The 24,967-nt window shown below is 40.4% G+C and overlaps 1 long non-coding RNA gene across 1 annotated transcript; it reads left to right on the top strand.

Annotated features, from left to right (window-relative positions):
* Positions 1–7,522: 7,522 nt before the first annotated feature.
* On the top strand, positions 7,523–12,416 carry LOC110442371. Its single transcript, XR_002462011.1, has 4 exons — positions 7,523–8,335; positions 10,373–10,546; positions 10,739–10,851; positions 12,109–12,416. It is a non-coding gene; the product is annotated as an uncharacterized LOC110442371 (long non-coding RNA).
* The last annotated feature ends 12,551 nt before the right edge of the window (positions 12,417–24,967 follow it).

Consider the following 24,967-nt stretch of genomic DNA (forward strand, 5'->3'; position numbering starts at 1 on the left):
AACATTGTATGTGAGGGGGGAACAGTGTATATGAGGTGTGGAACAGTGTATGTGAGGTGTGGAACAGTGTATGTGAGGTCAGAAGCAGTGTAATTGAGGTGGGTAAACGTGTATGTGAAGTGAGGTGTAGTGTCGTTGAGGTGGAAAACCGTGTATGTGAGGTGAGGTGTAGTGTCATTGAGGTTGCAAACAGTAAATGTGAGTTGGGGAGCAGTATAATTGAGATAGGAAACAGTGTATGTGAAACGAGGAGCGGTGTAATTGAGGTGGGAAACAGTGTATGTGAGGTAAGGAGCAGTGTAATTGAGGTTGGAGACAGTGTATATGAGGTAGGAACAGTGTATGTGAGGTGGGGAGCAGTATAATTGAGATAGGAAACAGTGTATGTGAAACGAGGAGCGGTGTAATTGAGGTGGGAAACAGTGTATGTGAGGTAAGGAGCAGTGTAATTGAGGTTGGAGACAGTGTATATGAGGTAGGAACAGTGTATGTGAGGTGGGGAGCAGTATAATTGAGATAGGAAACAGTGTATGTGAAGTGAGGAGCGGTGTAATTGAGGTGGGAAACATTGTATGTGAGGTGAGGAGCAGGTATGTGAGGTGGTAACAGTGTATGTGAGGTGTGGAACAGTGTATGTGAGGTCAGAAGCAGTGTAATTGAGGTGGGTAAACGTGTATGTGAAGTGAGGTGTAGTGTCGTTGAGGTGGAAAACCGTGTATGTGAGGTGAGGTGTAGTGTCATTGAGGTTGCAAACAGTAAATGTGAGTTGGGGAGCAGTATAATTGAGATAGGAAACAGTGTATGTGAAACGAGGAGCGGTGTAATTGAGGTGGGAAACAGTGTATGTGAGGTAAGGAGCAGTGTAATTGAGGTTGGAGACAGTGTATATGAGGTGGGAACAGTGTATGTGAGGTGGGGAGCAGTATAATTGAGATAGGAAACAGTGTATGTGAAGTGAGGAGCGGTGTAATTGAGGTGGGAAACATTGTATGTGAGGTGGGAACAGTGTATATGAGGTGTGGAACAGTGTATGTGAGGTCAGAAGCAGTGTAATTGAGGTGGGAAACCGTGTATGTTAGGTGAGGTGTAGTATCATTGAGGTGGGAAACAGTGTATGTGAAGTGAGGAGCAGTGTAATTGAGGTTGGAGACAGTGTATATGAGGTAAGGAGCAGTGTAATTGAGGTTGGAGACAGTGTATGTGAGGTTGGGAGAAGTATAATTGAGATAGGGAACAGTGTATGTGAAGTGAGGAGCGGTGTATATGAGGTGTGGATTAGTGTATGTGAGGTCAGAAGCAGTGTAATTGCGGTGGGAAACCGTGTAATTGGGGTGAGGTGTATTGTCATTGAGGTGGGAAACAGTGTATGTGAAGTGAGGAACAGTGTAATTGAGGTTGGAGACAGTGTATGTGAGGTGGGGAGCAGTATAATTGAGATAGGAAACAGTGTATGTGAAGTGAGGAGCGGTGTAATTAAGGTGGGGAACATTGTGTGTGAGGTGGGAACAGTGTATATGAGGTGTGGAACAGTGTATGTGAGGTCAAAAGCAGTGTAATTGAGGTGGGAAACCGTGTATTTGAGGTGAGGTGTAGTGTCATTGAGGTGGGAAACAGTGTATGTGAAGTGAGGAGCAGTGTAATTGAGGTGCGAAACAGCGTAGGTGAGTTGAGGAGCAGTGTATTTTAGGTGGGGAACAGTGTATGTGAGGTGGGAACAGTGTATGTGAGGTGTGGAACAGTGTATATGAGGTGTGGAACAGTGTATGTGAGGTCAGAAGCAGTGTCATTGAGATGGGAAACCGTGTATGTGAGGTGAGGTGTAGTGTCTTTGAGGTGGGAAACAGTGTATGTGAGGCGAGGAGCAGTGTAATTGAGGTTGGAGACAGTGTATATGAGGTGGGGAGCAGTATAATTAAGATAGGAACCGTGTATGTGAAGTGAGGAGCGGTGTAATTGAGGTGGGAAACATTGTATGTGAGGTGAGGAGCAGTGTAATTGAGGTTGGAGACAGTGTATATGAGTTGGGGAGCAGTATAATTGAGATAGGAACCGTGTATGTGAAGTGAGGAGCGGTGTAATTGAGGTGGGAAACATTGTATGTGAGGTGAGGAGCAGTGTAATTGAGGTTGGAGACATTGTGTGTGAGGTGAGGAGCAGAAAAATTGAGGTGGGAACAGTGTATGTGAGGTGGGAACAGTGTATGTGAGGTGGGAACAGTGTATGTGAGGTGGGATCAGTGTATGTGAGGTGAGGACCAGTATATGTGAGGTGGGGAGCAGTGTAATTGAGGTGGGAAACAGTGTATGTGAAGTGAGGAGCAGTGTAATTGAGGTGGGAAACAATGTATGTGAGGTAAGGAGCAGTGTAATTGGGGTTGGAGACAGTGTATGTGAGGTGGGGATCAGTTTAATTGAGATGGGGAACAGTGTATGTGAGGTGAGGAGCAGTGTCATTGAGGTGGAAAACACTGTATGTGTGGTGGGGAGCAGTGTAATTGAGGTGGGGAACAATGTATGTGAGGTGAGGAGCAGTGTATGTGAGGTAAGGAGCAGTGTCATTGAGGTGCGAAACAGCGTAGGTGAGTTGAGAAGCAGTGTAATTTAGGTGGGGAACAGTGTATGTGAGGTGGGAACAGTGTATGTGAGGTGTGGAACAGTGTATATAAGGTGTGGAACAGTGTATGTGAGGTCAGAAGCGGTGTAATTGAGGTGGGGAATAGTGTATGTGAGGTGAGGAGCAGTATAATTGAGGTGGGAAACAGTGTAGGTGAAGTGAGGAGCGGTGTAATTGAGGTGGGGAACAGTGTATGTGAGGTGGGAACAGTGTATATGAGGTGTGGAACAGTGTATGTGAGGTCAGAAGCAGTGTAATTGAAATGGGAAACCGTGTATGTGAGGTGAGGTGTAGTGTCATTGAGGTGGGAAACAGTGTCTGTGAGGTAAGGAGCAGTTTAATTGAGGTTGGAGACAGTGTATATGAGGTGGGGAGCAGTATAATTGAGATAGGGAACAGTGTATGTGAAGTGAGGAGCGGTGTAATTAAGGTGGGAAACAGTGTATGTGAGGTAAGGAGCAGTGTAATTGAGGTTTGAGACAGTGTATCTGAGGTGGGGATCAGTTTAATTGAGATGGGAAACAGTGTATGTGAGGTGAGGAGCAGTGTCATTGAGGCGGGGAACAGTGTATGTGAGGTGAGGAGCAGTTTAATTGTGGTGGGAACACTGTATGTGAGGTGGGGAGCAGTGTAATTGAGGTTGGGAACAATGTATGTGAGGCGAGGGGCAGTGTAATTGAGGTGGGAAACAGTGTAGGTGAGGTGAGGAGCAGTGTAATTGAGGTGGGGAACAGTGTATGTGAGGTGGGGATCAGTTTAATTGAGATGGGAAACAGTGTATGTGAAGTGAGGAGCAGTGTAATTGAGGTCGGAAACAGTGTATGTGACGTGAGGAGCAGTGATATTGAGGTGGGAAACAGTGTTTGTGAGGTGAGGAGCTGTGTCATTGAGGTGGGAACAGTGTATGTGAGGTGAGGAGCAGTGTCATTGAGGTGGAAAACAGTGTATGTGAGGTAAGGAGCAGTGTCATTGAGGTGGGGAATAGTGTATGTGAGTTAAGGAGCAGTGTCATTGAGGTGGGAAACAGTGTATGTGAGGTGAGGAGCAGTGCCATTGAGGCGGGGAACAGTGTATGTGAGGTGGGGAGCGGTGGAATTGAGGTAGGAAACAGTGTATGTGAGGTGGGAAACCGTGTACGTGAGGTGGGGAGCAGTGTATGTGAGGTGAGGAGCTGTGTCATTGAGGTGGGAACAGGGTATGTGAGGTGAGGAGCAGTGTCATTGAGGTGGGAAACAGTGTATGTGAGGTAAGGAGCAGTGTCATTGAGGTGGGAAATAGTGTATGTGAGTTAAGGAGCAGTGTCATTGAGGTGCGAAACAGTGTATGTGAGGTGAGGAGCAGTGCCATTGAGGCGGGGAACAGTGTATGTGAGGTGAGGAGCGGTGTAATTGAGGTAGGAAACAGTGTATGTGAGGTGGGAAACCGTGTACGTGAGGTGGGGAGCAGTGTATGTGAGGTGAGGAGCTGTGTCATTGAGGTGGGAACAGTGTATGTGAGGTGGGAACAGTGTATGTGAGGGGAGGAGCAGTGTCATTGAGGTGGAAATAGTGTATGTGAGTTGAGGAGCAGTGTCATTGAGGTGAGAAACAGTGTATGTTAGGTGAGGAGCAGTGTCATTGAGGCGGGGAACAGTGTATGTGAGGTGAGGAGCAGTGTAATTGTGGTGGGAACACTGTATGTGAGGTGGGGAGCAGTGTAATTGAGGTTGGGAACAATGTATGTGAGGCGAGGAGCAGTGTAATTGAGGTGGGAAACAGTGTAGGTGAGGTGAGGAGCAGTGTAATTGAGGTGGGGAACAGTGTATGTGAGGTGGGGATCAGTTTAATTGAGATGGGAAACACTGTATGTGAGGTGGGGAGCAGTGTCATTGAGGTGGGAAACACTGTATGTGAGGTGGGGAGCAGTGTAATTGAGGTGGGGAACAATGTAGGTGGGGTGAGGAGCAGTTTGATTGAGGTGGGAAACAGTGTAGGTGAGGTGAAGAGCAGTGTCATTGAGGTGGGGAACAGTGTATGTGAGGTGGGGATTAGTTTCATTGAGGCGGGGAACAGTGTATGGGAGGTGAGGAGCGATGTAATTGAGGTGGGAAACAGTGTATGTGAGGTGAGGAGCAGTGTAGTTGAGGTGGGAAACACTGTATGTTAAGTGGGGAGCAGTGTAATTGAGGTGGGGAACAGTGTATGTGAGGTAAGGAGCAGTGTCATTGAGGTGGGAAATAGTGGATGTGAGTTAAGGAGCAGTCTCATTGAGGTGAGAAACAGTGTATGTGAGGTGAGGAGCAGTGTAGTTGAGGTGGGAAACACTGTATGTTAAGTGGGGAGCAGTGTAATTGAGGTGGGGAACAGTGTATGTGAGGTAAGGAGCAGTGTCATTGAGGGGGGAAATAGTGTATGTGAGTTGAGGAGCAGTGTCATTGAGGTGAGAAACAGTGTATGTGAGGTGAGGAGCAGTGTCATTGAGGAGGGGACAGTGTATGGGAGGTGAGGAGCGGTGTAATTGAGGTGGGAAACAGTGTATGTGAGGTGAGGAGCAGTGTCATTGAGGTGGGGAACAGTGTATTCAAGGTGGGGGACGGTTAATGCGAGGTAAAAAAAAGTTCATACTACTGTGAGAGATGAATATGCAAGATGAGGATCAGTGTAATGAAGGCGAGGACCAGTGTAATTGATGTAAGAAATAGTGTCATTAAGGTGAGGAACAGTGTAATAACATTGAGGAACAGTGTAATTAGGTTGTAAACAATGCATGCATGAAAGGTTGAAATTGTGTAATCAAGTGAGGAAACATTGGAATTAAGGTGAGGAACAGTGTTACTGTGGGAGGGAACAGAGTATATATGGTTTGGAACATTATTTGCAACTTTTGGAGCAGTGCTATGAAGTTAAGAAACAGTGTATTCAAATTGGGGAACGGTGAATGCGAGTTGGCAATGTAAAACAATATGGGGGGGGGGGGGGGGGGGGGGGGCGATGAAGTCCAGGTGGGGAACAGAGTAATCGAGTTGGACAGCAGTTTAATCGAGGAAGGGAACAGTCTATTAGATATTAGAAATAATGTTTCCAAGGTGCGAGCATGGGTACAAAGTAGTTGAGGTTAGGAACAGCGTAACTGAGGTGGGGAACAGTGTATTCAAGGTGGGGTAAACTGAGTGCATGAACAAAAAAATGTATACTACTTTGGGAGCTGTTCATGCTAGCGTAGCGCAGTGTAATATATATAAGAGATGGGGATCAGTGTATCAAAGGTAGGGTCCAGTTTATTCAAGAAAGGAAACAGTGCATGCGAGATGAGGAGCATTTTAATCGTTGAGGAGAGAAATGTAATCAAAGTGAGGAAACAGTGAATGCAAAAAACATAAAATGGAGATGTAATCGAGAGAGGGAACAGCGTAATTGAGGTTGGGAACAGTGTAATTGAGGTTGGGAACAGTGTAATTGAGGTTCGGAACAGCGTAATTGAGGTTGGGAACAGCGTAATTGGGGTTGGGAACAGCGTAATTGAGGTTGGGAACAGCGTAATTGAGGCTGGGAACAGCGTAATTGAGGTTGGGAACAGCGTAATTGAGGTGGGGGACAGTGTAAAAAGGTAAGGAACATTGAAATATAGGTTGAGAACTGCGAAATAGAGGTGAGGAACTGTGACTTACAGTTCTGGTGTATATAGGAGCGGGGGTATTAGTTAGTCTTTGGCTTACAAGTCTAGTTGAACATGTTTAATTTTGAGATGGTTTTGGGTAAACAAAATGGTTGATAAGAGGCTATCTAGGATATTTGACAGTGAATGTTCGTTTTTTCTATTTCCCAGGATATACTGGAAAAATTCACTTTAGATACGCGTACAATAGAATATACGGTAATTACATTGACAAGGCGATGACATACATCCGTTATTTTGACTGAAGGTCTCCAGCGCAACGCCATACAGCTGGTTAATGCGCACACACATCAACCGTGCAAAAACAGCAGTGCCGGACTACTTGACATGACTTTATTTACATCATTACAAGAACGTATTCAACGAAATAAGCACTTGTCTTCTGTACCCTTACATGTCTAACCATGACGCATGGGTTGTACTGTGGTACAGCTGGATATACCCCTGTAGACTGACTGACCTGCCGATCACAATCACCCATCACTTGATCAGTGATTCTTACACCTATGCCATTTGAAGACTTTTTCAGCCTTTCCCCCCAAAACTATCATTCAGGCTTGGCTTATATATTTATCGGTACTTACCTACATTTTTTCGCTCGCTGCATATTCCCTCCGAAAGAGACAAACCATCGCTTATTTACTGTTGGCTCAGTTCATTCAGGGTTGAGACAGGATATTCAAGTTTGCATAGAATTTGACGATGTTGATGTACACGAATACGATAAGTTAAAATTACTGATAATGTACATGTAAACATTTATGTATGCCCATTTTTATTTATACAATAAAGCAACAGAGTACAGCAATATAACGATTAACAATCTTCCATTACAATTTCTTTTCAATTTTATGCATACACAAGACAATATCGGACGGAATGCTTTATTTGTTAAGTAGCTTAAGTACTTCAGAGGTAACATTTTAAGATAGCAAACGGTATATATCGGTACATTTTCACGGAAAAATGTGATACGTTATCTATCTCGAGTATCGGTATTGTGCAGATATTAATGCAAGGGGACGAATCACAGCCAACTGTTCATTAAAGTCATGGATTCCAAGGAGGATTATTGCTGCTGCTACACTCTCACGTTTTTAATTACTATGCTTCTTCAAGTTGGTGGATTTGTTTCACCTTACTGGCTCTCATGGAAGGACTGTGATGCTCAAGGACTCTTCTACTACCTGGATAGTAACGTGACCGTAGGTTGTTATGGTTATGGTAACTGTAAGTTAGTTAAGTAAGTTAAGTATTTTTATAATATACCGTTAACACATAGTAACCGGTATAAATACTAGAAATCCTCAAGAAAAGAAATCAGAGATCGACCAAACTCAGAAGAACTCTTATGTGATTTTGTCCATAACGAGAGTTGTTAATTGTCTTATTGGTTCAAAAAACCGTAGGGGCTGAATCAAATCATACCAAAACTAGTAGAATAGATCTGTGTCTGAAAGTAGTTTTAATAATTTAACAGATCTATTAAAAGGGGGTGGGGCGGGGGGATCCTGAAGCCAAAAAGAAACCTCTGGATCCGCCACTGTACCATATATATCTATATCTTTTATTGGATGAGCTGACTTTCTGGTTTCCCATGTCAAAGCAAAACCAGAAAGTATACATTTTGCTGTTGGAAACATACAAGACTGTGTTTCATTCACCCGATCACCCCGTCTTAAAGCCATTAAGTGTATTTCACGTATTTGCTATTGATAATATTGGTACAGGTATTCTCATGAACAGCGGTTAAAACGATACACGTGTCTTCTTGACGTACCACGCTGATTGCTTAATCGTATCTATCTAGATTCGTTACGAATGGTTAAGACGTTTACTATAACAAAAATAACATTAAATAGTTTCTTACATTAAGCATTGTTGAGTGTAATACATTTTCAGTCGGTTTAGTACATAAATACTCTCGATTCATTATATAATTAAGCTTTTTTTTCTTTAAGGAAGCAATGCAACATCTTTTACCAATATCAAAAGACGATTTTGCGCCATTTTTTGGGTAGGAGAAGATTAGAATGCAATGAAAAAAGCATTTTTTCAAGGACGACAGGTAATAAGTTGTGCCCGTTTGCTTTATTAAGGTTCAACAAGACCCTTAATAGATGACGTAGTCGCCTAACATTTCAACCCCCTGAGAAGTCATATTCAAAACCTCATTTAAAATTCGGAACCTATATATGTTATTTGTATATATTGAACTTGTTCATTTGCTAGCAAAAATACATAGCCAGGTTAAGTAGTCTAGCTCTTATATTGAATTTTAAGAAAGGACATTTTATATGAAGTTTAAGTAATGTTTATGGTTAAATGGTCTATGGTTTTACACATATATATGTCGGACGTTTTACTATGATTTTTGTACTTTCCCATAGCAACAATCCTCTCTTTGTGAGGACGGTATACCTCTCCACACACAGTTAAAGAGAAATAAAGCCCCGCATGACCTAGGTATATAAATGATCTTCAAATAGCATGTGATTTCGTAACATTCAGTTGGGTCGCTTAAGAGATTGACATGTTATACATGTAAATATGGTGAGCAACTTTTATCATTACATCAGCCTTAATACCGTATTTTGACTTCGTTAACCTGGTTATGTCCCTTTAATAGCTCATGTACAAGTTCAATATATTTAAATTATATACATATATTCCGATTTTTGATAAGGGTATTACAATATGACGCCAGGGGGTTAAAATTTTGGGTGATTATAACATCTTTTAGGGGGCTTGCTGAACCTTCAATCGATAAAATATGTTAAAAATCAAAACATTCAAAACGACTGTTTTAGTTTACCCTGTAATGGGGTTATCTACCATGTGGGAAAAAAACCTGTTGACACGTCGACAAATAACATAACTGGAGGAATAATTGATTTGCAGCTCGGTCTGACCACGAGCTTTAGCGTCATATTTATAGATATTAAAAATGTAACATTTTGTTTGATTGAACACGAATATAAAATCGGTATAAGTCTTCCATGGAAACTTTTCTTAAGTATATAGCTGACCACATTTAGTTTGTTACACCACTACAAACAACAAGGTTAAGTGGACTGGTCAACGTCTAAATGAACCCAGCACAATCAAAGAATCCTTATTTCAACCGATTTTGTTATTGTTGATGTTGGTTAAAGATGTTGTGATATAACTTTGCATCCAAGCTATTTTTCAAAAAGCATCCTCTCAGGTAAAATGATCGAAGGTAGATTGAAAATATCTTCGATGGGGGATATAGTCAGATATTTCGGAGTTATGTCCAAACTGTCTGGCTATATTGTGGCGCAAGTTGATCCCCATCTTTGTATAAATGGGGTCTAATTATTTTGTTTCATCTTGTGTAACAGAAACCTTTGTACAATAAGTGTGTACAATAAGTTATAAGGTGATATTTTATACCGTCACTTATACTTTTAAATAAATGACATGTTTCACTTTCAGTCTTTGGTTTTCTGTTATTTTTAACCTTAATACAAACAGCACATCCTTATATGTTTTGGTGCAGAGCTAAAGGCTAATTTATGTTATTAACATATAAATGGTTTTAGCGCTGATCAGTTTTGGTTCGCTTTACTGTTAGGAATAAGGGAAGTAACTCGTACTGGCATGCAAAGAGATGCAAATTGTGGATAGAAAAACCTGATGCCGAAAACAAGCTCTGATGACGCAAATCTAGTGTGACAAACTAATATGAACTCCGTAAGCAAAGGACGTAAATTGTATCTACTGTAATGAAAGATATAACCACAAAATGATAAATACATAATGTAAATGCTTGTTGATGAGGTTACGACCAGTAAATTCGATGTCGTGAATGTAAGTGCAGGAGAGAATTCTTTCAATGGACTTTAAATATTTGGTTTGAAAACAAATGTAAATTAATTATTGTTCTAAATATTTTATTGACAGTAATTACAATAAACCGAATTCATGTTAAAATGATGCAAATAGCATATATAAATAAACTTACTATCTATGAATGCTATTTTTACCTATCCTAAAGTATTGTCCATGTCTATATAACGAAAGATATTGAGTGTTGTCAGTAATAACATATTTATCGATGACGAGTTATCTCGATTTTCAGATGTAGACGGGACATCCATGTTGATGGAAACCGCATCTCTACTAATACATCTGATTGCGTTTCTGGTCATGATGTACAGGATTTGCTGTATCACTGATTCTGTCGCTGACAAGGAAAAGTCATCCTATTGGACATGTTCCGGCGTTTGCGCCATGTTGCTGTATCCAGTCGCTGGTAACATGCTCTTGCACAGTGTGCATACTATCCAATTGTCATTAATGTGAACTATTTTTAGGGTCTTCAGTCGTTGAAAGTTTATTAATTCTTGCCATATTACATTTGTACTTGTACTCTGTCAATAAAACTAATGTTTTTAAAATATGAGTATTTTATCGTATACATAGAATGCAATATGTCTAATTTCAGGTATTCTGTCGATAGCAGGATGTATTCACATGAATGACATTGATGTACCAGACTATTCCCACGGATCAGGGTACAACTCGTGCTATGCACGTGGTGTTATTGTCTTGCTGCAAGTAAGTTTGTTGTGAAGATTACAAATGTGAAGGTTATGTTTCGTTTGAATACTGCTAATACCATATTACTTCTATATTTCGCTTAAGAAGGATATTATAACCCCTCAACCCGCAACAAAACTAAGTTGATTATACTGGAATAAACTTGTCCGTCTTACTGTCCACGGATACAACTTGTCCGGATAACTCCTTAAACGAATAAGTCAACATAAACGAATGAGCAAACTCAAACGAAATATGATGTGTAAGATGGGCACCTGATGTTTGTATTTCGGTTTCAAACCCGTCTCCGAAGATTTATAGCCTTTTGTTTTTAGCATTTTAAGACCTGTGAAGGCAAATTTGCCGTATCTATGTCACAAATAAAAATGAGACTTTATAGAAGTGATACATAGTTGATAAGCATACAAAAAATTCCAAACTTTAAATTTTCTGATTCAAGATGGCCGTCATGGCCTCTGATTGGCTGAGATAACATCTGGTTTAAGCTTAGTTCTGTGGGTTCGATTTTGTTTTCTTCCTGTAGTATTATATATAATGGATTGACTTTACATCATAATACTAGTTATAATTTTTTGGATTCAAGATATCCACCATGACCTTTGATTTGGTAACGCAATACTGCTTATATCAAATTCTTTTTGGATACCTTTGTTATTTATATAAAGAGGATATACTTTTTAATAAAAAAAAAAAAACCTTTAAGCTTCAATATGGCCTCTATGATAATTACGCTTACATCTTCAGATTTATGTGTTGATATGTTGTGTGATCGATTCACAGAAGATATATTTTGTATATACTTTATACAAAAAGGTTAAGTTTTAAATTTATTCGTTAAAGATGACTGCTACGGTCTCTCTGAATGAATGACAGAATAATGACTATACGTTTAGTTTTATTGGGCCACCTTCTTTGTGGAAGTGATATATTAGGAGGGGGGGGGGGGGGGGGGGGGGGGGGGGTATTTTGTATTAAAAGACAAAAATGTGTATTTCGAGATTCAAGGTAACCGTTAATGCCTATGATTGGCTGGGATATCACATCATGGTCGATGCGGTGTGGGGACTTGTGTGGTTTTGTGGATGTATGCGAGTGTGGAAAGGGGGGGGGGGGGGGGGGGGGCGTTCCTGTCGGTTATACTTTTATTGTTATTTACTAAGAGCGATGCTGCTACTATACTATGTTATTACAAAGTAAGAACATTATTGTGGTAGCTCGGTAGTTTAGTAACCATTACTGTTAATTTCGTTGCAGGTGGCTTTGCCGTTACAATGGTGTGTAAAATAACAGATATGCCCATCCTGTTCTTAAGCATTGGATTTGATAAAATTCTTTTCCGACCTTTTCCAAGATGATCGTCATATGATGTTTCAAAGAAACATTGCCAAGACTTCTGATGCCCTATTTGAAAGATTAAAAGCGACACATTAGTTATGCAGTATGTGTGAACATCATCGATTGTTAGATAATGCTTAAACATTATAATATGTTTGCGTTTTTCGTAGTAAGGCCAGGATTGGAAATATGTTAAACATATATCAAGTTACTCAGTTAAAAGAACAAAAACAGTAACCTTCTGGATTTGACTCTTTTCCGCTGAACTATATGTGCGGTGTTCCTCGCGATGTGCGCATAATGTTTGCACGATGTGCGAACGATTGAAATCTGGACGATTATTGTTTGAGCACATTTGTGCGGACGATGGCGAACGTTGTGCGATGACAATCGTGGTTGGTGTAAATTGAGAAATGGCTTAACAATAAATACGGCCTTGATATACACAGTTTTGCAATTGAAGTTTGTTTTTAATATTAAATGGATCAAAAGATAATGTGTTTCTCTTCCGAAAACAACCACAAAATAGGGGGTCCGTTTGATGTTTTTTTTTGACCCATTAGTAATTGTGCTTGTTTTTTCACCTTTTTTGGGTCAAACATCAAAATGGTAATACAATACGTGGGTTTCATTGACTGCGTGTGAGGTTTCAGTATAACAAATGCTTTCGGTTGTTTTATATTGACAAAAACTGTTCATACTACCTGCATGGATAGCATAGCCGAATACGAAATAACGTAAGGTCTAATTACCTTAATTATACCTATATTTGTTTTACAGATTTTGTGCAGTATTTTTTTTAATTATTAAACCCCTTTCATACAAAAGAAAACTAAAAACCTATTTCTATAACATACAAGAAACATCGACGCTGGATTAATGATGCAAATATGAAAATAGCAATACGTCATGGCTAAAACTGTGCGAGGCCACGCTTACATAACTCATGATGCGTATATATTTATACACTGAGCACATGGTTTGGTTTGAAAAGGCAACATGTTTTGAGGGAACACAGTATATGTATATGCTACGATGTGACGTGTGCTCGCTTTTATGACAAATATACTAAAAAAGAGTCACGTGCGTTTATATTACCCAACTACAACTGCAATATAGATTACATTGTAGATAGTTAAGGTGATAAGCTTATTAAAACCATTTTTGTTTCATCTGCAATATGACAGGGAAAATATAGGCATACTATCAAAATATATGGAATATTTATTTGTATCTAAAATGTGTATTTATTTATTTGTATAAGTGTGTTTACACAAGGTGGTACTTTATGCATTACGAAGGTTACGTTTATCCATGATAACATATTGATACAAAGATAAAATGTTATGTCTATTTTTGGATATTCATGGAATATTATATTGTTATCAAACCCGTGTATCTATACGGAACATACATCAATGCGACGCGACAGAAGACAGCTAACTGCTTATAAAAGTCATGGGGTCCTTCAGCTCGTGCTGCGGTATCATGTTCAAGTCCTTAACTGTGATGCACAGGGACTATTTTTCTACGCAAGTTCGAACTCGACCGAAGATTGTTATGGTCCAGGCAACTGTGAGTGAGATTTCTACAATAAACTGAAAATATAATATTCATCACCGAAGACAAAATTCAACAGTCATAGTTTTTTCGAATGACGGTAACTTCCCAATTATCACTGGATCCTTGCATACAAATTTCTTTAAAATTGGTAAATGGGGTAAGCTTTGGTTTGGTTTGGTTTAGTATTGTTAAACGTCAACAGCCAATGTCATTTAAGGATGGCCTCCCCTATGTGTAAGATGCATGCGTGTAGTGTATGCGTGTGTGTTTTGGGAGGCTGCGATATTTTCGTGTTTGTCTCCTTGTTATAGCGCGGAACCGATGCCGACTTTATAGTGCCACCTCACTGAAACATACTGCCGAAGACAAACCAGCAGGACTCCCCACCCGGTCACATTATACTGACAACGGGCAAACAAGTCGTCCCACTCCTCAATTGCTGAGTGTTAATCAGGAGTAGAATCTACCATTTGTTCAGACTCTGGATTGTATCGTCCAGGGGACAGAACCCAAAGCCTTCCTCACAGGGGCAAATTCTTACAGGTAGAATTACGCCCAATTATCCACTTTTTGTGGCACGAACGCAGGACGCACGCTTCCCGAACGTAGACGAGCTGCTATACGACCGCAGGACGAACTCAGTTCGAACGCACGCCTACCGATAGGACCGGTGTTACCGATTGGGCCTAACGCTGCTAGTACAGCCGCTTCCCGAACGGAGCGAGGCTTTCGGCCGCTACCGGCCGATAAACTGCTTAATGATACCTCGCCGCTATCGACCGATAAACTGATACCTGGCCGATAGCGGCGGATCGAACGAACGAACTATGCAGTCGCTTTCACTTGACGGAACTAGTAGTAGTCGTCTGGATAACCGAACCACTCGTAGTGAAGCGGACGTTAATCTACTAAAACAAACAAACAACCGGTACTAATGCCCAATTACACCTGTACTTACCACCCACAAGATATATTTAAGTCCGTAACTAAACTAATAAAGCCGTGTTATTTTAATAATGTCAGATCAGTCTAAGAATAACATTTCTCTAATTCTTATGATTAAAATGTCAGTCAATGATTTCTACAACATATAATTGTTTGAATAGAGCGGTCGTTTAATCTATGTGATAACTGAATGACCACAAATGTATAGGAATACCTAGACAATTACGACACGATATATATTTCAAATTCATGATTGATAGCGAATTGTAACCATAATCACGGAATCACGTAGTCCGTGCCAATATTCACGGAAGAATGTCCTACCACATTTTGATTTTTTTAATATCGTAAATTACCTGTTTTTTTCATGAAATACCATATTATATTAGCAATGAATTAAGGTCAGATTTTGTAAGTGATAATCGTTCTGATGTGTATGTCCAATACCAGATTTCAGATTTTTATTTCTCTCAGACATACATTTATCGATGTATGTGAGGTATGTGTTGTGCCATAGTAAATGTTTGTTGTCAGCATCTCAATTAAAACTATCCGATACCAAACGGTTTCGGACAATTTTACGTTTTCATAAACATATTTAGTGCGCTCTGGTCCAGCCAGACGTCTATCTGTCAAACTGTCTTAGTCTGATGTAAGAGGCGGCGGACACTCATAACTGATAGCATGGTATACAGTACATTGAGATACAGATACATATAGTTTATAATTTATTAAACGTGGGATAGGCCCTGTTACCTGCGGCTATTGTTATTTCTAAGGTAAAGTTCAGTCACAGGGACCCGGCTACTGTTGGTTTGTTTGTACCTTTCCCGCTGTGTAAAGAGTAATATCTCTCGAATGAAATGCCACCCCTCCTTCCAACAGCACCCGATAAAAAATTTAAGCGTCTCAAGTCGCAAGGACGTCTTTTGCCGGCGTATCTAGTTTCTACCACGAAATCGTATAAATTAGTTGTATCTCAACCAACACCCGGGAGAATGATTACTCCGACATATCAGTGTTAAGTCAAAACAAACATTATTGTAACTAATTCGCGGGTCCGTATAGTTCAAAGTCTGTTTTTATATGTTTCTGATTGAATTATGAGACTGAAGTACAATGTCTGCTTTACGTATCGTTTTAATTTAATTCAAATATTGAACAGGGAAAGTATAAAGACGACCACTGTGCGCGGGTGTGTGTAGCTTCGGGTATATACTAATGAAAAATGAAGATGAGTAACACTTACATACCCTTTTCATTATGCATCGGAAACGACTTAATTGAATTCATATGAGCTTCATATCACTAGTACCGTAAAAAATCCAAAAGTTTGAGAGGGTTGGGTTTGGCGGTATCGATGTCAACGCCACATATCTCCAAAGAATTCAACTTCCTATACAACGACAGTATCTGACGAATTACGGCAACGTTTCTTTTAACATACTTTTCTAACATGATAGTTTTATTTTTCCTTTCTTTATTCTGCATAAAAAGAGATATTTTTATAGGAAACAAAGTATATCTTATAATTGACACAAACATGCCCAGTATATAAAACCATCCTTTTGTATAGTAACTTTATGCACCTTCTTTCAGATATACGATATGCTACTGATTCGTGTTTCAATAGGTGAAATCGAAAGGTTGTATGAGATAATTAAGTGTTCATTTCGCAATTCAAAAGATGAAATACAATTTTACACTGAATTTATTTAAAATTTTCATATTTTTTAGCTTCATTTATCTCTAATCAACGATTTTATTTTACTTTAAAATCATAATCTATCTTTTAACTTGTCAAAATGTTTGTTACTTTTTTTTGTCAATTTTCATAAAAATCACAATGCAAATGTTACCTTGTCGAGTCATTTACCTGGATAAGTAACAGAAAAGATCGGTGTGTTAGCTAGGATGACCAGGACCGCTATCAGGGGTAGCGCCAATTACCTCAGCGGGGGTGCACCATCCCCCATCGGTACTTCAATTTCGCCCCGGGGCATCTTCGTCTCAGCAAAGCCAGACCCCACGCCGTATATCGCCTCTACTGGATCTGATATTATACGTAAATGATTCAGCTATCGTTTTTTGTCAGCTCGAGTTTCGTCTGGCCTTAACATCAGACTCACCAGACAGACATCTATATGTCAAAATGTTAGGGCCAGAGGAAACTCGGGCTAATCTGGCTAGAGACGTATACGTCCCTACGTCCCTGATAAGTCACTTATATAGTACTGTTTCTTTGTTTGAAGTTAAAAAATAAACATCGGGCGGTTAAAGCAGAGGGGTATAAAAACAATTTATTCGTAGTACCAGGGACGTATATACTGTCCCTGGTAGTACTTACACTGGTATAGTATATATGTCTCTGATTAAAGGATTTTGAAAGGGGTTGGGAGGGGGGGGGGCTTTTGTAAATGACGTCCTCTGTGTTGGAGTCCTCACGCCAAAGGTACGAAGCTCGTCTATGTGGCTCCAGAGACGTATATATTACATAATTTACGTCTCTGGTGACTCTAAATGTAAATTGAAGAATCTCGTTGGTATCACCCGGGACTGTTTTTTTAGTACAATTGNGTAACTTAGTATAATGAATGCTTAGAATCCTTTGACTATGATTAACAATACAGTAATAATAAAAATAATAATAATAATAATTGGAGGTTCTTATATACCGCTTTATCACAACCAAGTTCGTAGATCGTCGAAAGCGATTCACAAATTATTATCCGTGGTTATAGGGCCTTTGCAACCAGCAAATACCTTTCTCAACTCCCTGGGTAGCATACAGCTGGAGCTGCCATTTCGGCGCTAACAGCTAGCATTCAACAATTCTAGCACTGCCCAACCACGTGCTCATTTACAGCTGAGTAGACTGGAACAAGCGGAGTAAAGTATCTTGCTCAAGGATACAACACATTGCCGTGCCGTGGCACGAACCCGCAACACTTTGGTCACAAGCCCGGCGTCCTACCACTGGACTACCATAAACCCTCACTCCCGACATTAACTCGATATGACATTTCCTGTTGTCTCAATATTAGTGAGAGACGATAAAGAAAATGATTATTTTGTTTCGTAGGCAGAGGTTTTCACAATATTAGATTCTTATATAAATGTGTTTTCTTCTAAGCTCGTTGAAGAAGGCATTTTAATTTAGAAATTAAATGAGACTTACCTGTAAGTTGAAATTTGATTATAATTCTGTTTCACTGCAGACGGTACATTAGGGATCACGTGAGAGGTGCGTGCGCATCTTCTAGCATTATTTGACGAGAGTGGATACTGAATAGGTATTTATTCAATACAATGATAAAGTAAAATGTCTTGTATCTATATATAAGATATTCAAATTTACTTAAGGGTGGGTTAAAGGGTGGGCACGTGATCCCTAATGTACCCTCAGCAGTGAAACAGAATTATAATCAAATTTCAACTTACAGGTAAGTCTCATTTAATTTCTAAATTCTGTTTCACTACTGAGTGGTACCTAGGGACCACGTGAGATTTCAAAGTCAGTATCCACGACATATTGAAAACATAACCATGCAACTCAAAATGGAATTTTAACAGTATATTATTATCAACAACTCGATGAAAACCATCAACATATATACAACAAAACAGTATATTAAAATCAACAACTCGATAAAAACCATCAACATATATACAACATAACAGTATATTGTAATCAACAACTCGATGAAAACCATCAACATATATACAACATAACAGTATATTGTAATCAACAACTCAATGAAAACCATCAACATATATACAACATAACAGTATATTGTAATCAACAACTCGATGAAAACCATCAACATATATACAACGTTACCATTAACATGTATGTAAAAGTAAGAAGCTGGAGGTAAGACCAGAGAGTTATCCTTGATCATTGATATGTTTCAACACATATTATGCTAATTTGGCTATCTTTAACTATATATACATCTAGTACATTTAATTTGTAGGAAGCTCAGTTGTATAATACATATACATTCAAAATAGATATATGTAAGAGGTAAAAGCTTTAGCATAAAGTAGAAAAAAAACTATATTATATATGAGATAAAACTATCTGTTTTAGTTCATACATTTGAACACATCTAAATTGTCACAATAAACTTGTTCTGGGTATTAGCACTGAAAACTGTTCTTGTGCAACCACATAAATAAGTCAATCACGTTTCCTGGCGTGATAACAAAGAATTTTGAAACCCATATTGTTCCTGTACAGGTTTGTTGTAAAACTTGGCAAATGTTTGTGCATTAGTCCAACCTGCTATATTCAGGATTGTCTGTAAAGGCACATTAGCTGCATATGTCAATACCAGCATTCACTAATGTGACTTTGATCCACCTAGATATTGTACTTTTTGTTACAGGGTGGTAGGGTTTATTGAAACTCAAGAACACCTGCTGGTTGTTCCCACGAATGTTTTTAGTAACAGTCAGGTACTGTTTCATTGTTTGAACAATGCAAAGTCCTTCATCAACAGTATAGGCTTTCAAGTTTATTTCACTCTGCTGAAACCCTGGCCGAGATGTTTTAAGAAGGCTGGTGAATCGTAATGATACATTATCTTCCGTAACACTGAAGTTCAGTATGTCCAGCTGGTGAATAGCTTGTGCTTGTTGGCCTGTAACTACACTCAGTAATGTAACCGCTTTATAAGTCAGCTGTTTCAGTGAAAGCTCTTTTACTGGGGGCAGTGATTTAAGATATGTCAAAAGTACATTCACATTCCACGTCACATAATTTTTTGGAAAAAATGGTCTTTTGTGAAACACACTTTTCATGAACCGCACAGTTATTGGATGAGATCCAACTGGGTGCCCATCAATGTGGATAAATGTTGATAGCGCGGATCGTACAGTGTTCATGGCACTATATCCGAGTCCCCTTGAATAACACTTTGTTAGAGATTCAATCACATTTTTCAAATTGGGTGAAAATGGACTGATATTAGTCTCTCTGCAGAATGTGAGCCACTGTTTTGTATAAGCACGGTATTGTTTTTGAGTGTTGTTTCTCCATGAGGACATGATGATGTCCTGAGCTGTTTTTGAAAGCTCCACACTTTGGAGGTATCTCCTGACACCAGGCAGGCAATCAAATGTAGTTTGGGCAGATGTTCCTTCCATCTTTTCCGTGGGTGGGTGAGCGTTTGTTGATTCCTAGGGAGATAAAAAAGGGCAATCAATGAGCATGCGCATTAACCAAGGAAACCAGGCCTGTGTTGTCCAGTATGGAACAATCAGCATCATGCCACTTTCCTAAGCACTTTAGATATTATTGCAAAAGGAGGGAACGCATATGTGTATTGCCCCCATGATATTGAAAATGCATCCACAGCTACTGCAAAGGGATCTGGTTTCCATGAAACATTGCATGGAATTTGGTTATTTAGACGAGACGCAAACAAATCAATACTAGGTTCTCCCCAGAGTTTGGACATTTTTTGAAACATGTTGGGGTCTAGATGCCATTTTACATTGTCATGGTCCTTTCGACTTTGTCTGTCAGCTTTCTGGTTATCCACCCCTGGTAAGTGTGCAGCTATTAGCCATAAATCTTGCTCTCTTGCCCATTGCCATATCTGTCTGGATAGGTCATTGAGTGCTTTCTTAGTACCACCCAGATGGTTGATGTAGGCCACAGCTGTAGTATTGTCTATTTGTAATTTTATTATCTGATTTCTCTTTTCAGAACAGAATACCCGGAGTGAGAACCAAACAGCCAATAATTCTAAATAATTTATATGATTCTCTGCTTCTTCTGCAGTCCAGTGTCCCCGAGTTTGCTTTCTCTTACAGACTCCACCCCACCCTGTGTTCGATGCATCTGATGCAATAATCATGCTGGGGTCTGAAGTTACAATGGGGTTTGAGACATTGTGGATATTGTCTATCCATCAAGTCAAGTCATCTTTACACGTTTGTGTCAGTGACATGTGTCCATTAAAATTGCCATGATTTAACTTTAACGCCTTAGGTTTGTTGTTATCAATTGACCTATAGTACAACCTGCCATATTGAACCCCCGGAAAACTTGAAACTATCAATCCAACAACAACCGAAACATCATGGATTGTAATTTTCTTGGCTTTTAACAAATTTTGACAAGCAGTTCTGACTTTGGTTGCTTTTTTCTGGCGTAGGTGATACAGTCATATCAATCGAACTTAAAATAAACCCGAGATATTGTATTGTTCGAGATGGGGTGAAGATGGACTTGTCTGGGTGTATACCAAACCCCCGGTCTTGTGACATATGGATTGTGTCCTGTAAGGCGCGGCTACACTCAATGTACGAGTACCCAACCACCAATGGAATCATCAATATAGGATACTATTTGATCGCCCCTTTTTCGTAACTCCGATAACAACTGTTTTGTTAGTTTTGTGAAAATGCGGGGAGCTGATGCTAGACCATTTGGTAAGGCGGTGAATTCATACAACTGTCCTTCAAATTGGAAACGTAATTTTTTTCTATGTTCTGAAGCTATTGCCACTGAATAGTATGCACCTTTCCAATCTATTGATGCCATTAAACAGTTTTTTTCTCGTGAGATCAATGGCCGTCTGTAAAGTATCCATTTTAAAATGGTTATAATAAACCGATTGATTCAGATTTTTTAGATTTAATATCATCCTGTACGAACCATCTTTTTTTGGGTCTCAGAAAAATGTTTGACACATATTGATCAGTACACTGTGGTACGGGTTGGATAATTTTCTCTCTTTCAAGTTTTGAGACTTCTGTTTGCACGAAATACGTTTCCGCATCCGTAAATTTGTATGGATGTGGTGTAAAATTTTGAAAAGGTATTTCGGAAAATTCAATGTTATAGCCATTTTCCACGATATCCAGTAAATAGGCATCTGAGGTGATTATAAACCATGCATTTAAATGCTGTGAAATACACCCAGCCTGAAATTCAGCTGTTAATTCAATACTTTGTGCTTTATTAACACTCACCTCGATTCCCGCTTGCGGATTTGTTATTGACGGGGTTTCCTGTTCTGTTGTCCCCTGCCTCGGCCCCGTGGACTCTGGCTCTGATTCTGGTTTTGATATCCACCTCCGTTGTAAGGGCGGTAACTCGTATATCCGTACTGGTATTTTGGAGGGCCATGTTGACCTCCACGGCCATAGCCGTTTTTTTTAAACGTACTGTCCGTAGTTATTGTACCGGTTGTGGGATGGCCGCTTAGATAAGAGTTTATATCCAAGGCGATTTGTCTCTGAAATGTCTTTGATTGTCTTGGCCAGATCATCCCCGAACAATGACACCGATGGGGTGTTCTGTTGTGCACACAGTTGTGCGTATTGTCCGTTTAAGTCGGGTTTGATAAATCCCGACGACATTGACTGATCTCTTGTGTAGCACTGGTGATTAAGTGAAAAGAATCAAACGGCAGTTTTACTGCTGACGAAATGTCTATATCTTTCTTCTCACTCTTCTGTTTGAGAAGAGTGTCCACAACCTGGACTAGCGGAATCAGTCCTTTGACCAACCGCTGCTGACTGCGTTGCAGTTTGATGTCTCGACTTCGAGTCAAAGTTCTCAATTTTCCCCAGATTTCGGGGTTCACCTTTTGACACTGTAGGAATTCAACGTTGGCAGGCCGATTGTATTTATCCAACATTTGCTTTATTTTATCATCGGTCACATTTTGTGACAAGATATTGTTTACCAGTGTAGCCAGTTTAGGGTCCATGTCCGGCCCAACTGCATCATTATGGGCATATGTCTCGGACAGCTCTGCGAGAATATCTACGTCAATGTTATCGTCCTGAACCTCGCAGGCCTGATCATCTGTGTTGTCCAGGGCCGTATGATTAGGCTCTAATAAGTCGTCAATCTGTTGACAAATGTCGACTGATTCGTCACATTCCATAGCTTGTGTATCAGGCGCACTTAATGAGTTTGACGCACTTGGAGTGTGAGGGCCCAGGAGTCCCTTTTTTCTCATGTATTGATCACGGTTTCGACACTCGTCATTTTTGGTGGCCACTATATCATTAATGAACTGCCGTGATTCTACCTGCATCTGTTTCTGATTTTCCAACATCGAGGATAGCGATGTGGTAATGGCCGATGCAAATTGTAACAGTGGATTGCTATCCACTTCTCGAGTCATTACTGGTGTAGGATTGGCCGTCCTACAGAATGGCTGAGGTTTTCCGCCCTTTTGAATTTGACCCGTGGTCGTGGTGTGAGTGGTCGAGTTTTTTTTAACTTTCGCCACTGGCAATTGGTCCATAGTTTTGGAGATTTCTCCAACGAAGTCGAATTCTCCAACTATGCGTTGGTGCTTCCCACTCTTGCCGTCCTGTTTCGACATCATTAGTTTACTCTGGATGTCCGTTGTTCTAGTCTCGACAATATGGCGGTCACACCGTGGACGGTGATCAGTATGTGTGGCGCAAGACTGATTGCAGTCTATTGTCGGCCTACCGTGCCGTGCACGTCTATAAATAAGTTGACAATCAGTCACTTGTAACTTTTGTCACTGTATACGAATGTTAAGAGTTCATAAAATATCAAAATTGTTTGATAGATATGAAGTTTTTGTCAGAGAGGAATTGTCAGTCGCTGACCATGTTAGAAGATCGATCGCTAATGCTAGAAGATGCGCACGCACCTCTCACGTGGTCCCTAGGTATCACTCAGTAGTGAAACGGAATCCAAAATGAAATTCGTCTTCCACGTAATATTGAATGGATAAAGTCTAATCACGGACTTATTTATAGCAATATAATTCCGTGGTCTAACGAACGGGACCTACATTCCAATGTCTTCAAGATTCAATTTGAATACCATACAAAATATCACATCCATACCCGAGGCACGTGTCAACGATGGGGCTGTTGGTTTGTGTACTGGACACGTCGATTAATCCGACAGACACCAGACTGTTCCCTTCATGGAATACAACATAACAGATATACTCTACTTTAAAACAGGTACAATCTACATACAAAAGATAACATACAATAATATGATTTCCAATCCTTTCCAGGACTACCCACACGACTGCTTATCTGGTGCGGGTCATCATTCCAAATTTCCATTTGTTTAAATACATATTTTGACTGAAAGCGTCAAGTTAACCGCAAATCGGCAAAAAAGGACATTTTAAAACAAAAAGGACTTCATCTTCTATATAATTTCAGACACACACAAAAACACAAAACTCTATTTCTGTTTTCTTACCCTGGTATTTACCAGTTTCTATACCTATTACAAGACTCGAGCGACTTGCCAAGAATAGAAACGTCAATCCAGTCAAACTTTTTACTTGACAATAAAGCAACATACAAAATGTATTTTGTCAACTACAGTATAATCTGTCTAAACTGACCATGTCTAATACGGACACCTGTCTAATCCGGCATTAATTTGTATTTCCGGCATATTCCCTATATAAACCGGACCCTGTCTATTCCGAAAACCGGCGTTTCAGGTAAAAACATCCTGTTTATTCCGGTCCTTAAATTTCTCTCACACATTCTAAACAAAAAAGAGCTATCTAATAACGGGTCAGTCTTCATTTATTATATTATAATTATAAACTGTATATTTTGTATCACTCGCTCCAACATCCTCTCCCACTAACTCCCACATCCTCTCTCCCACTCACTCCCACTCTCTTCCTCACACCCTATCTCTCTCTCCCACACCCTATCCCTCTCACTCACTCTCCAATACCCTCTCTCCCCAATCAAAAACCCACTCCAACTCACATCCTCTCTCTCTCCCACACTCTCTCTCCCAAATCACTCAACCACTCCTACACCCTCTCTCCCCAATCACTAACCCACTCCCACTCACATCCTCTCTCTCTCTGCCACTCACTCCCACACCCTCTCTCTCATTACCACTCCCTCTACCACTCACTCACTCCAACACCCTCTCCCACTCTTCCCCTCTCTCCCACACCCTCTCTCCCACTCACTCCCAGAACCTCTCTCTCCCTCACACACCCTCTCTCCCTCACACACACCATCTCTTCAACTCTCCCACTCACTCAACCCCACTCCCTCTACCACTCGCTCACTCCCACATTCTCTCCCACTCACTCTCCCTCCCACTCCAAATTTCTCTCTCTCCCACTCACTCCCCGACACCCCCCCCCCCCCCCCCCCCCCCCCCCCCCCCCCCCCCCCCCCCCCCCCCCCCCCCCCCCCCCCCCCCCCCCCCCCCCCCCCCCCCCCCCCCCCCCCCCCCCCCCCCCCCCCCCCCCCCCCCCCCCCC

The sequence above is a fragment of the Mizuhopecten yessoensis genome, unplaced genomic scaffold, assembly GCF_002113885.1.
Source record: "Mizuhopecten yessoensis strain PY_sf001 unplaced genomic scaffold, ASM211388v2 scaffold716255, whole genome shotgun sequence".
NCBI classification, from domain to species: domain Eukaryota; kingdom Metazoa; phylum Mollusca; class Bivalvia; order Pectinida; family Pectinidae; genus Mizuhopecten; species Mizuhopecten yessoensis.